Genomic DNA, 15,628 nt, shown 5'->3' with positions numbered 1-15,628 from the left:
TAGATAGGCAGATTACCCATATGTATTATGTTCAAATCACAGCTTGATACAGAATAACAGAAAGAAGAATTATATTGTGCAATCTACAATATTCCTTAATTTTCACAAATTCCCTAATGACTAATATGGCTAGAATATCCCATCCTACTTTTTAATTATAGTTATAGTATAAATAAATTGTATATTTAGTGTAATAAATTACAAGTGTGAGCTCAACAATCATTAATAAATACAAGTTTGGAGTATTTTGTTTAAACAACTAACAATCAATCATTAATAGTTCAGTCCATATTTCTTTGAAGGAAATATTTCTAGCACTTGTTCATTTCCTTCTACCATTGTATTCTTATTCTGAAACAAGGTTCCACAAGCAAACAGCATATATTTGAATTGCACATCTGTTAACTGTGAATTATGTAGCCATGACTAAGTTAAGTAGCTTCCCTGGACTTTTGATTATTTGTATTTATGGATTCCTTCAAGAATTTGGTCGACCAATTAATGATCTGCTAACCACTTAGAACTATGGCTAACATAATAAGAGAATGAACTCAGAGGTACCATGTGACAAGTAACCTTGCTGGTTTTAAACATTAGTACAGACATTGGTTTATTATATCTATTGGCTTCAACTAAGCTATTGTTATTCCTTCTATACTTCAAAGTATCCCAAATAGATTTATGGTGAATTAGAATGTAAACAATAAGTTTGTTCCTATTTCTTCAGTGAAATTAGCATTCATATCTACTTCACCATGTTTATATTGAAAACGGTGTTGTTCTTTTCTGCATTGGTAAGCACACAGATGACAAGCCCACATAGTTGCCCACAGTCATGAATAAGCATGTTCCTGAAGCACGGCACTCACCAGAAAAGGTCCTTTATGGATTAGCTTGAAGGATATATATTTACAACATTTCCAGGAAAAATTCATTGTTAAGCTAGAACTGTTGCTGTTTCAAGCAATTTTGATCTCTTTGTATCTTGTGTTCATTCTATTTCCTGTAGAAAATGGTCCACTTCTTAAGGAGAGCCACAGGTACTTCAGCTGCTGTTTCAGAAAATCAAGCCTTATATATGTTTTACTCATCGTGTTTTGACATAGAACTGGTTCAGTTGTTATGGAAAATCCCCTAAGGGGATAATTTTACAAAATGGTTTCATAACCTTTTCATGTAGACAAATGTTAACTCCCATTTTTTATACCCTTTGGCATTTTTACACCCTTTGTTATATAAAATAGGTGATTCAGAAAAATCCCATGGTAAAACTTTTGCCATAAAATGCATTAGAAGTTGAAGCATATAGGTCCATAATTTAATCAGAAAATAGATGAAAGTAGTCAGTTTGTACTTTTAAAATTTTTGGTTAAGTGTGTGTGTATATGTCAGAGAGTAGGTGTATGCTTTCAAGTACAGAGCCTGAGGATTTTAGAGGCTTCTGATATCCCTGGAACTGAAGTCAGTCTTGAGCCATTGACGTCTGTGGTTGGGCTTGAACTTAAGTCCTCTGCATGAACAGTATGTACTGTACCTTTAACTGTAGAATCATCTCTCCAGCCGAAGCATAATAATTTTTGTGCTCAGCCTTTACATGTTTAAAAACAAAATACTTGGCCATTACTGTGAAAATTATTGTATAGTTCACTGGGACAGAAGAAGTGCTTTATGCTCATTAGACACTGAAAGGCAATGTATCACTGAGATTCGTATGTTCTAGAGAACGCTAGTCAGCTTTTGCTATAGGACTTTTTCAGAAGCATAGTCTAGAAAGATGTTGGAGTTCTGAGAATCACAGTTTTAAAACTAATGAAAATAGCATATATTGTAGCATATTTTAAATATTTGAATGTATATGCAGAATAATGTTCAATGCTAGATATAGTTAACTGCATGTTATTTTCATAAAGAACATTTTTTTTCCTATGACTTTTAGGCTCCAGTACGCTACTTAACCTGATTCTGAATTTAACCTAATTTTATTGTAGAACTGCCAAACATTGTTGATTTATTTTAAAAAATACAAACAAGTACCTTCTAGAAATAGTAAAGTATTTATGAATAATACTTGGTCAGAAGAGTATCAAACCATTCACAGAATATCACTTAATATCGAAAAGTATTTTTTAGAAAAAATTTATACATCTAGACAAAATGGTTAGTGTGTAACACAAGCTATCCTTGAACTATGATTCTCCTTCCTTAGACATGCAATGGTATTCATTATCCAAATACTAGGCTCCTTTCGTGAGCTGAGCATGATTTATGAACAAAAAACTTTTTCGACTATTCAGTTTATATTCTGATAGAAAGTGAATTATATAAAACATTGAAAACCAGTTTAGAAAATATTGATTTAAAAGAATAAATCAAGAAAATACTGGATATGTTGGACATTCATATTTTCAATAAAGACACGAGAATTCTCTAACTAGGGAAAGGGAAGGAGAAGGCATTTTTAGTTTTGAGAAAAATATTTTTGTAAGAGAATCAATCAATATAAGTCTTTGGATGGTAGCATTCTTGAATGATCAAGGAAGATCAAGGAGGCCACTGTGGCTAGAACATTGAGAGGAACATTAGAAAGTTTTCAGTTGCTACTCTGTACAGAGTGGCATGCTCTGTGATAGTGGTATAGCTTATTCGTAGAGTACTTGCCTAAGATTTGCAAAAGAACTTTGTATGATTGTAAAACTACAAATGAGATTTAGAATGAGAAAAACCAAAAGCAAAAGGAAAATAGACTTCTATTTGAGTGTTAGAACAAAGAAAGGACACAAGCTAAGCTGTGTTTTCTAAAAGGCCCCCTAAACTCTCTGAATGAAGAATGAGCTATTTTGAAGCTAAGAGTAGGTGCAAGGGCATAGCAGGCACAATTAACTTTCTGCTCTCAGGACTAGGAAGATGAAAGAATAAATATATACACATATATAATGAATTAGTGATAAACTGAGGAAGATTATTTTATTATAAATATTTATAGCATACATTGCTCAAAAGTTGTACATCTATTATTTATTTGTTTCACAATAATTGCCTAAACAATCCTAAAACTAATAAATGTATCTGAAAAGAAGTCTGTACTCCTTAACAAATTATATTTTACTGAAAATAATGCAACTTTAATTCCAAGATTCCAACATTTTCAGGTTTTGCAGAGTATTTCTATATATTTATAAGATACTTTTCATAATGATATTTTAATCTATGGGCTTTACTAGAGGAAGACTGACCTTGTACCTCTGGTGATATTTTTTGTACTGTTGAAGAGGCATTGACTGAGTAGCTAAATATTTGTCTCTTTTTCTAGATTGTAGAGTGAAAAATCAACATGAAGTATAAAATTAACATACAAACATAATAATATATGAATACATATTGGAAATATACAAAAATACATCTCAATAAGCCTTTTTCCATTAAACCTGTCGATATTTGATTTTTTTGATGTTTTTATGTGGATTTCCATATTAGAGCATGTAGTTAATGAGTTCAATTGTAACACAGGTTGGCTGACTCTCAGTTTAAATCAAATCATAAAGACTAATTAAGTTCCACTTACAGAGATCGCTGTGAGCAGCATAATTGATCATAAAGTTATACTGTCCTTTGCAACATTCATCTATGATAGTTGACTCAAGAGACTCCTGCAGCTGTGATTTTTATTTGCAGATACAACTTTTATTTTAGAAATGAACTAATTCTTTAGGAAGATTTTATATATGAGGTTCATATATATTTTTCATGGGAGTATATAAATATTAAAAGAAATTTTTAAAAAATCACTGATTTCTGTTCCAGGGTAATATGATTTATTGTAAGGAGTAATCCACATTCTATTAATTTAAAAGCAGAAGTAATAATTAAAATTATTTTATAGAAGCTCTGTATCACATCTTTTCCTGTATTATAGTTTCTTTTAGAAAATCCCAGCATATCTCTTTGCAAAGACCATCGTGTTCCCCTGTGAGACAGTAGAAATTTTACTAGAATAATTTTGCTATAGTACTAAAACGTTCTTACCTGTCTCACCTGATTCCTACACACTTTCAGTGGAGAACTTGGTCCTCTATCTCATAGTATACCTGGAACTGAGTTTAATACCTGATACTCCCCATACATCTCTGAAACAGAAGAGTAATCGATCATTCACTTGCCCTTTTATTTAACTGGCAACATTTTCAAATGCTTTCCCACATTGGTACTTTGCAGGGTTCATGATCATCTTTTAAGGTTCAAGAGCTGTAGCTCTTCATCAGAAGATAGCTCAAGCTCTCGACAGCACACCACATCTCTTCTCACTTTCTCACTAAATCATCACTGGATCTCATATCTACACTAGGATTGACTTGCATCTCAATTACCTTTCATCATTTTGTTAAATCCAACCTCACTTTCAAGAACAGTGCTTACTTTTCTATGTCCAAACATAATTTATTACCCTATTTTATTTATATTTTATTTCATTTTTCACAGAACCGCTGTCCTCATGAATTTCATTAGATAAATATATTTTCTTCATATAACTCTCACTTCATCAGCATTAATTAATTAATTAACTAATCAATTTAGCACATCTATCTGCTTGTCTATTATATATAGACTTCCCTTTCATCTTATAGTGGAGGACTTTTTTCTCAACTTTTTTTTTATTCTTTCATACAATCATTCAGCTTCAGAAACACAATTTAAGACATCTAAATGCCATTGAATTATTTGATGCTAATCAGGTAAATAAATAGTTGTTAGGCAAATGTCAGACTTATGTTTCAAAATATTATCCATGTGCACTGTAAATTTCTTTACTTTTTTAAATTAAAAAGAAATCTAGTCAAGTTAATAAAGATAGAGTTAATTTTTCTTCTTCTTGACAATATGACCTTAAAAATTAGGTAGATGATCTGAACTAGAGAAGGACTGAAGGAGCTAAAGGGAATTTCAAATCCATAGGAAGAACAACCATATCAACTAACTGGATTCTTCAGAGCTCCCAGGGAATAAACCACCAACCAAAGAGTGTACAGGTCCATGGCTCCCACTACACATCTAGCTGAAGATTGCCTTGTCTAGCATCAGTGGGAGGGGAGGTGTTCAGTCCTGTAAAGGCTCAATGCTTAACAGAAGAGGAACACTAGAAGAATCAGGCTGGAATGGGTGGACAGGTGGGAGAACACCATCTTAGAGATAGAGGATGGTTCATGAAGGGGAGACCAGGAAGAAGGATAACATTTGAAATGTAAACAAAAATAATTAATAAATAAAAAATGGGTAGAAGATTAATATTTAAATATGTGGAAAAAAAATAACTTGACAAAGGAAATGAAAGTTTATTTTTCTATTAAATATATAAAGAGATGCTACATTTTGTATAAATGATTGACAGTTCTCTTACCTAAGATGTTCTACTCCAATGAAGTTATATAACCAGACTCATGAAGTGTAAGTCATGAGGATAAGTTCAGCCTTATGTGAGGTTCCAAAATTAATTATAATCTGAAATTTAAAATAAGTAGCAGTTTAAGCTACCCTTCCTGTCACCTAAAAATAAGAGAGTTGATAGTTCCTCATTCTGTCTACTGAATGTGCTCCTCTCAGTATGAAGAAGCAGTGACATACACAGATTTACGAAATATTCATGGAGACCTTATAATTTGGTACTTCCTAAAGCTTCATAAAAACATGTCATTCTAAGCACTAGGTGAATATGTTCATTTTACTTTCCTAAATTTACTGATTTAGTAAATGAAACTTTGTAAGCTCTAGAAAGGTTTAGTCAAGATGTGTCTCTTTAGGGCCTCACTGATTCTTCCTTTAGTCTTGGTTCATCACAGGCAGGATTGCATATCTCACAATTTATAGAATGAAATTAAATTGCTTAGGCTGCATACTGCTGTGTCCTGAGTTGCCTGCCCAGTGTGCTTATAATATTATCTATAAAGACTTATCTTTCACATTAAAAACAAGGAGAGGTTTAATTAGTATTTACATTGCAAAAGTAAATAGTGTACAAATAAGTGTAGCTTAGTATTTTACATTTTTGCAAGTTCTATGATTTTTGCAAGTTCTATGAAAATTTAAGTATTGTCTCATATCACAATAAATAACCTTAACCAGAAATAAAAAAGGAAGGCTTATATTATTCTTCAATTCTTTGAACACATTGATTTTGAAATAATCTCTTTTTATTTGGCACAAACTTTATTTAAACTTCTTGAGGTAACTGTAGGAAGCAGCTTATCAATTCCCACTTATATTTCATAACCAGCCTCAGTGTATCAGCCATTACTGCCATGTCTGACATAAAATGGCACAGATATCAATACTATGGAGTGTTCAATTTTAAACTGTTAAAGATCCAAATAGTTTCACATTTCCTAGAACTATTATTCAATTTTTATTCTACCTCTTGGCACAAAACCAAAGTTTCTCATGCATATTTCTAAAAAAAAAAAAGTACTGATATGAATGGCTACAGCTCTGCTATGAGGTATACACACACCACCACAAGTACCACCACATTCATGGGTGCATTTCACTGAGAAGAAGTCCACAGTCTCACATAGTTTATTTGAAATTGCCAGGTCTTTATACTTCTAACTCAGCACATTGAAATTCAAGTGACAATATAAAGCAGCAAGCAAAATATAACCTAAGATTTCACAATCAATGTCAAAGCCTTTTTATTTGATATCACTTAAGCAATAGTTTCAACATATGTTGGTTGTAATTAGATAATTATCCTATTCAATAATTAAGAAGATTGAGCAGAGAAATCAAGTTGCTTAAAGACACAGAAATCCAAGAACAGAAAACCCACAATTATGAACGCTAATATGATTCCAACATTTTTTGCACTCAGTTTACTTTATTGCCTCCATATAATATAAATTGAAAGTTGTGATGCAAAGAAGATTTACAGGAGTTGGCTTGCTACATGTATCATATATTTTCTGTAATTTCTTTTCATCATGATGGATTAGGAACAATCACTCATGCATTGTTAGTGTTGAAATAATCAGTTCATCTCAAAGATCTGAAAACAGTATTCACAGAAAGCATTTACATTCTAAGTACAAAGAAACACTGGCAAATAAGGAATTACAAATTTGACATTTGATAGTATTACATATTATAGAAACCATAGGAGAAATCATAAATGCTTGAAATTTACTGTTAAGGTATTGTGCTGGATTTATTATTTAGACACCCTGAAGGGCTTTAAAACAGCTCATCTAAATAGATTGTGGAAAATGTAACTTCTTATTGTTATGTATTCTACCAAGCCACTTCTTTCAATAAGCAAGTAAATTAGATAAGAAATTAAATTTAAAAAGAGGAAAACTTCCATTTTGAGTTTTCATTTTCATTTCTAAATTCTATTACCTTTTGGTCTATGACCATGAGATTATCCAGGCTTGTACCTTTGTACCTTGTACCACTTGTAAATCTTTGATTAAGTTTGTTTTTCTATTTATGTTAAATGTTTCCAGATACTTAGCTGTAAACTCCATTTACAGAAGACATTCTTGATACCTGGATATTCAGCCTTTGAATGACAATAACTCTAAAGTTGTTCACAAACATCAGCTCTCTGTGTATTTGACAATGAGACATTATAATTATTGCATAGATTATGACACACAATCTTTCTAGTATTCTATATATTTACATTTTATATGAGCAACAGATAATTATTTGAATTCATTTATTCATGATGAAAATAACATGTATGAGAGGAGGATCTGCAGATCATTTTTATGCAAAGTTCTAGGTTTTTGCTATTTCATCATGGGAAGGAGGAGTTGGGAATGAAGTCTAACCCCTAGCTAATGAGCTATTAATAGGCAATTGATAGCTGCTGAAATGGGTATTCAATTCCCTCCATTGCAGCTCCTGTTAGGTTAACCACACTGCAATTCAGCCTAGACATGCAACAGTATATGAGTAACTAAACTTTTCTTAATATATTAAAACACAGATGACATAAACTAGTCTGAACAATAGAGGGATACATCAAAGACTAATAGAGGAACATGATCAAAATACAGCCACTGAGGGAATTCTCAGAAAACTAATACAAATAAGAAGAAACAGGAAAGGAATTTCAACATAAGGAGTACTAGGAAACAAACAGGCTTTCAAGAATATGAAAACCAGTGTTAAATGCTATCAACATATAAGAACTACAGAAATTAGACTTAAAGAGAGAAAAGTCCATCTCTCCAGTGAGTTGAAGAAGATGTAGGCACATTCACTGCTACTGCTAGATGAAGTGAAGACTCCTTAATTTATCATTTCAAATATCATGTTAATGCTGAGTATGAAAAATGCTTAACATTGGGATGCCTTACCTCATAATATAGCTTGGTTCTTTGTGTCCTGGTAGTAGAAACCAGTTTACACGTTTATAGTATATTTTAAGGGATATTACAGAATATTATCCTGCTTTAAGACGACAGTATCAATTGTAGGAAAAGTCTTTTTGGATGTAAATATTATATGTACATCTCAAAAGTGAACTAATTTGAGTATGTGTGATGGATGAAACTATAATACCAAGATATGTGCTAAATTAGTTTCTAATAATCATTATAGAACCAGTTATTTTAGAAATTTTCATATATAGTAAAATACTTGAGTAAGAATCAAGTAAGGTGTTTTATTATTCTAGCACTATAAATAAATATACTTAAACCATTTTATAGTATGTATGCAATGAAACCAAGACAATTGCACTTTTACAGATTAATAGAACTCTAGGCTCATTAAAGAATATATATTGCTTAATGGTTTAAACATAGTTATAAAAATATTTTTTTAAAAAGCTCACTTTTATCTGTAGATAAAGATTAGATTTCTGGTTTAAAATATGCATTGAGTTGTTATTTTTTAAAATTGAATTGAGACCTCAAATGCCTTGTAGGGTATACATGGGCTTAATATTCTCAGTATATAATTATGTTTTCTCAGAAACTAGTAGATAAATCTCTTAGCGGTTCTCATTTCTTCTGGGACTTCAAGATAGAAAGGACAATTTGTAGCTGGATTGTAAATTCAAGAGCATATTTTGATCTTTTTGAGAGTTATCTGTTTTAGCAATTACCTGTCATCTTCTGGGAATAAGAATGGAAATGAAGACAGAGAAAAGTAAGATTTTATTGAGAGGTTTTTATGGACCCAAAAGACCTTGCATAATTGAAATTTTTGGTCAAAAGAGAATGATCTGAAATTGATCTTTCATGTTATAAAATTGACCAGTTTTTTTATGAAATAAATGCTTGGATAAATATTGAGTCTGAGTAAAGACTTATTTTTACTTTTTTTTCTGGTATTTACATGCTCCTACCCCGTTCAGAATTAACTATTTTTGAGTTCTTAATGTATATTTCTGCCATATGATCAGGTAAAAAGATTTTAACAACAGGAGTATAAGCTAAAAATTGACATTATGGAATGCTTTCGGAGATGCAAAGCGATGCTGAACATTTCATATCGTCTGTTCAATAAAATACCTGCAAGAGAAACTGATCGCAGTTTAACACCTTGTTAAATCATAACATATATAGTTAAAGTGAAAGAAAAGGAGCAAAGAAAGGAAGGAAGAAGGATACAGGAGACAGTAGACCTCTTCCCTATTCTCTGACTTTGAAATTTAAAATGTCAATTGGTTTAAATGATGTTTATATGTCACACAATGAGCTCATTTCCCCTTTGATTGTTTACAGCTTTAAAAAACTGTATGGAATCTTTTCATTATAAAACAATGTTAGAAAAATGTAGCTTGGAGCCATCTAATTCATGCCATGAAAGCATAGAGGGAGGTAGAAGTTTCTGGAAAGGCTTGCAACTTGCCTAAACACCCAGGAGCAAAACAACATTGTATTTTCTGTTCCTAATGATGAGTAGCTTTGGAATAAAAAGGATGCCAGTTTTTAAATGTGGTGTTATTATGAATGACATGGAGTTTTGAAGAAAATAACCCTTTGACTTAGATTATTCAAATGAAAATCAGCCAAGACTTGATATATAATGATGCGACTTAGATTATTCAAATGAAAATCAGCCAAGACTTGATATATAATGATGCGACCTCTGCTTCATGTGTCCCCATGGAGCATGCGGATTGTTTATGCTACCAAGCCACGTGCATTCTCTTGTTCTTTTAAATTATCTTTTAAAATTGAATTATGAGAGACGAGCCTTCTCATACTGCTTCCCTAGGTTAGTCTTATCTTTCCTGATTCATCCTTGGCATCTTCATCTACAAGCTATAGTTCTGCTCCTGGTGTTTCAACTTGTTCTTGTTTTACCCATAATGTATCGCACCTTTCCCTGAATTCCAGCCCTGCTCAAAGAACTCTGTCTAGTCTCCTGACTTGTACTTGTGCCTTATGTTAACTTCATAAAAGTTTTGATTGACATTAAGATTTAGATATGAGAAAAAGCTTACAGTACTGTGTTGCTGGAGTTTTCCTTCTGGGCCTGAAATATCTCAGTCAGTATCACTTTTTCCAGTTCTATCTATTTACCTGTAAAAATAATTATGCCATTCTCCTTAGTGACTAAGTAGAATTCTATTGTGTATAGGTACCATACTTTTATTATCCATTGATTTGCTTTGTCTTTCTTATTTATTTATTTATTTATTTATTTATTTTACTATTTTAGAGTAATCACAGAAGTATATAAAGGACTGTAGAGACAGTGACAGAGGCTGTACTTGGCTTACTTGCATAGCCAAAGGCTTCTTGGTCTTGTGTCTTTGCTGACCTTCCCTTTGCTGAGAGAGACACAGCCAAGAACTTTTCCTGGCATTCTTATTGGCCCTCGTCCTTCATTCTGACTTTTGATGATTTGGCTGAGGCGTGGCAGTTACTGCTAGGTCATGCCACTGCTACTGATTTGTTTTTGCTATCTCAGCTCTACTGAAAAAGACTGCTGGTATGTCTGTGAAATGTTTACAAGTGGATCCAGCTGCTGCTGCTGACTTGTGAACCAATCAGCAATTTCCAGAAAACACTCATCTGTGGATATGTTTGCATACACATAAGAATGCCAAGGTATGCATGAAGAGGTCTGAGGACAACTATGGAATTCAGTTCTTCATTTCTATCTTGTGAGTCCTAGGGATTGAATTTAGGTAGCCTGAATTGGCAGCATGTCTATTTACCCCTGGTTAATCTCACCAGTACAGTAACTCTAACTTCATTTTATTTAATTGAAAATTTATTTTTTCATACAATATACTCTGATTATGTTTTCCTCACCCTCAACTCCTCCTAGATCTTCCCCTTCTCCCCTCCTACTAAAATACATATCCTTTCTTACACTCTCTCATTAGAAAAATAAACAGGCATCTAAGAATAAAAGAAAAAATAATAAATTAAGATACGATAAAAAGCAAACTTGAATAGGATGAAACAACAAACAAACAAACAGAAATGCAAAGAGCCAAAGTAAAGGCACAGGAAACACATATAGACATAGAGACATACAGATAAGTATATGCAGAAATTCCTTAGAAACATAAAACAAAAAATGGATAGAAGAAGAATTAAAAAATAAATATGCCCTGAGGAAAACAGAAACACTAAAAGTATCATTGAATTCACTTGTGTTGGTCATTTGCTTATAGGGCCTGTCATTAAGAGTGGTTTACGTATCCAGTGAGACTAAGTTAGAGAAAACTAACTTATAATTAGTTAGTGGTTATCAACCAGAGATTACTTCTGGGTTAGGGATGTGAGCTTCTGTCTACAAACATTCTTAGTAGTGAATAATTGTGTCCAGACTTTTGTAGGCCCACTGCTTGCCATTACTGTTTCAGTTAAGGACTTTCTGAATAACACTCATGTAGATTAAGAGACATGACCAACAATCAAGATATTATAACTCTAAAGACAATCTATATAGCAAGAAAATTTGAAAAGGTAGCGAGTAGGCAGCTCATCAAATGAGAGAAAATAAATTTGCCACCTGACAAATTTGCCAGCTAACTGAGGATTGTTATCTATGATACACAAAGTACGAGCTACAGAATGAGAAAGCATATCTACACAACTCACAAAGGGTCTAAAATATATGTTAAACAGCCTCAAAATACTGGACATAAAAAAATCACCCCCAAAATTGTGTACATATCTAAACTGAGATTTATCAAGGGAGGAAACACAATGACTTAGAAATAAGGAAACAACTTGTTGTATTTTGATGTTGTTGAATATATTTCAGTTAAGTTTTGTGTAGCTTGAGAAATACAAATCTAGTTTCCTTGGTCCAGCTCCTGTATGCTCATTGTTTGGTTATTGGTCAGTCTCTGAGAGATTCCAGTAATCCAGGTTAGTTGACTTTATTGGTCTTCCTGTGGAGTTCCTATCCCGTTCAGAGTTTTCAATCCTTCCCCCAACTCTTCCATATGAGTCCTTGAACTCTATCCAATCTTTGCCTGTGGGTACCTCTAGTCTCAGTGGGACAGGATGCTCCTAACCCTGCAGAGACTTGATCCCCCAGGGTTGGAGAATATCAGAAGGGCCTCACACTCTCAGAGAAGGGGAGGGGAATGGGAGAGGAACTCTGTGAGAGTGGGATTGAGAAGGCAACATTTGTGTTGTAAATAAATAAATGAATAAATAAATGAAAATCTAGTTGCTTCCTTTTATGTTTAAATATGGATTTCCTATGATCAGCTGTTTAAGGTGATACATATTTTTGTTATCTTTCTCAAAAGCCAGGTAACTATTTTCATCAACCCTTATTTCTATTTATTGGTCTATATGTCTTTTATGGGCAGTATCATGATACTTTTTACTATATCTTGCATTATAATTTTAAATCATGTTTTGCAATTTATATTGAAGCATTCTTTTTATTCAATTTCTCATTGGATTGATCTCTTTTTATATATTTCTGAAGAATTGTGCTAGAATTTTGATTGGTGTTAACAATAAAGATGTAGATTATTCTTGGCAGGAGGCTTATGTTGATGATCTGTGGTAACAAGTGTGAATTTCTCAAAAAAAAAAGAACAAGAAGAAAAAGGAGGAGGAGGAGGGGAAGAAGGAGGAGGAGGAGGAGGAGGAGGAGGAGGAAGAAGAGAAAAAGAAGAAGAAGAAGAAGAAGAAGAAGAAGAAGAAGAAGAAGAAGAGGAAGAGGAAGAGGAAGAGGAAGAGGAAGAGGAAGAAGACCTGGAGTAAGAGATAATCATTCTCAGGGGTATGCATAAGAATCACTTGGAATTGGAATTTCAAAATTGCTAATACCAGGTATAAAACTATATTTTCATAAATAATTGTTCTGGAAAGTAAACATGCTTTATTGAGAAACAAAACAAACCATTCCTAGATATTCTAATATACAGTGCCAATAAAAAGTAAGAGAACTGTAAGTCCTGCCTGGCTACAGGAGGTGGCCATTTCAGTCTCTATATCTAGTGTTGATAGGAATCTCAGCACAGGTCATAACCATAGGTTCCCTGTAGTCTCCCTGTACCAGGTCTCTAGCTAATTCCAAAGATGTCCTCCCCCACCAATTTCCATTCTCACTTCCAGACATGCAAGATGTTCAGTGGAGGAAAGGGGACATCAATCCATCCACAAAACCTCCAACCCATAATTTGTCCTGCCTACAAGATGCTCAGGAATAAAATGGAGTAGAGATGAAGGGAATGCCCACAAAAATGACTGGCCTAACTTGAAACCCATCACATATGAGAGAGCCAAACCCTGACACTACTAATGATACTGTTATGCTTGTAAAGGAGACTCAAGTAAAGCTGTCTCTTTAGAGGCTTCATCTGGCAACAGAGGGAAACAGATTTCAGGTAGATCTCACAGTATCTTGTAGAAGAGTCGGGAATAGAATTAAGCCAGCTAGAGGAGTCAAGGTCACAACAACAAGATCTACAGAGTCAACTGTAGGCCCCATGGTGTCTCAAAGAGGCTGAACAACCAACTAAAGAGCATATAGAGGCTGGACTTAAGGTTGCTGCACTTTTGTGCAGAAGTGCACCTTGATCTTCTTGTGGTAACAATTAGAGCAGGAGCTGTCTCTGATTCTGTTTCCTGCCATTAGATCCCTTTCCCCTACCTGGACTGTCTGGTTGGGCCTCAGTCAGAGAGGAAATTCTTCCTGTTTCAACTTGATGTTCTAGAGAGGAGTGTTATACAAGGGGGCTTGCCTTTCTATGAGGAGAGGAAGAGAAGGTAAAAGATAATTTGTAAAGGTTAGACTGGGAGGAGAGGAAGAAAGGGTGTCACAATTGGAACATAAAGTGAATAAATAAATTAATGAAGGTAATATATATAAATGAAGGTTCATAAATAAATAAATTTTGAAACTATAATATTTCAAGACTACATCATTCTGTTGTATTTTATTCAGAAACATTTACAAATGTGAAGTTCTGTCAATTGCTAAAGGCTTATGATAGATTTTAATGTTCAGAATTATATTTAATGTCAGACAAAAAAGAAATTCTATGAAAAAAAATCAATGTGCTTGTTTAAATTCAGTACAGATGGTGGGTGGAAAGATATTGGGTACTGAGAACAAAGCATCAAACATGTAGGATGTATAATTTATGTTAACCAGAGAGATCAAGTATTGATTCTATAAACTCAAATTGTACTAAGAAAAAAGACTTTAAATATACTCATGTCATAAATAACAAAGTGTAACATAATGTGGCATGATGGTGAGATTGATTAGTTTGATCTCAGAAATCACTTCAGAATGCATGTATAATTAAAATTAAGCTGTATAAAGAATACATGAAATTCTATAGTTAATCATGCCCTCAGTAAAGCTAGTAAAAATTAGTTTAAAACTTACTTTTAGGAGCTAAATGTAAGTTTAAGGCTAGATATTTTGTTTCAAATCATTACTGGTGTAACATCTTCGACATCATTGACTTGGGACTTTTAAATTATGGAGAATTACTTTAGAATAAGATTAATCAGCACTCTGTTGGAATTTAATATTCAAAATTGATAAATATTGAAATCAAGAAGTTACTATATTATATCAGTTTTACCAGTCTTCTGGCTTTTATATTACAGGGCTGCTGCATCTGTGGATTTCCCACAGCTGTCTTTGCTGAGAGATCAGCACAGGACCACATAGAATGGTTTGTCACAGAACCTCTCCCTGATTCCTAGCTGAGCTACAGACAACACATAGCCTATGTACTTACCTATACCACATAGGTAATGAAAAAAAAAACAGTCAGTTTCCTTCAAGAATGAATCTCTGATATGTTGTCTATGATCCAGTGGTTAGTCTCACACCATGTACACATAGGCAAGACAACACTAATTAGACTCTATAGTTTTTACATCTGTGGATATAAGTGCATGCATAATTATATATATGTAATGTGCATATACATACTGAATGTGTATGTGAATGTGTCCTTATTTTAAAAATGGTGTGCATTGAGGAAAGCATTTGTGTTAAGGGAGAGAACTAAATGAGTTGAACTTGGGGTACTAGGGAAGATGTTATCAAAATGCAAGGTATTTGTGTATGCAATTCCTCGAAATGTTAAAGAAAATGACAAGCTGTGTTAAACATACTATGAAAGTTCATTTTTAAAAATAATTTTATTTGGTTTATTTTTTCATAATAATTT

Source organism: Grammomys surdaster, unplaced genomic scaffold, assembly GCF_004785775.1.
Source record: "Grammomys surdaster isolate TR1022 unplaced genomic scaffold, NIH_TR_1.0 150, whole genome shotgun sequence".
NCBI classification, from domain to species: Eukaryota; Metazoa; Chordata; class Mammalia; order Rodentia; family Muridae; genus Grammomys; species Grammomys surdaster.
The sequence above is the reverse complement of the archived record's forward strand: the minus strand, read 5'-3'. Positions refer to the sequence as shown.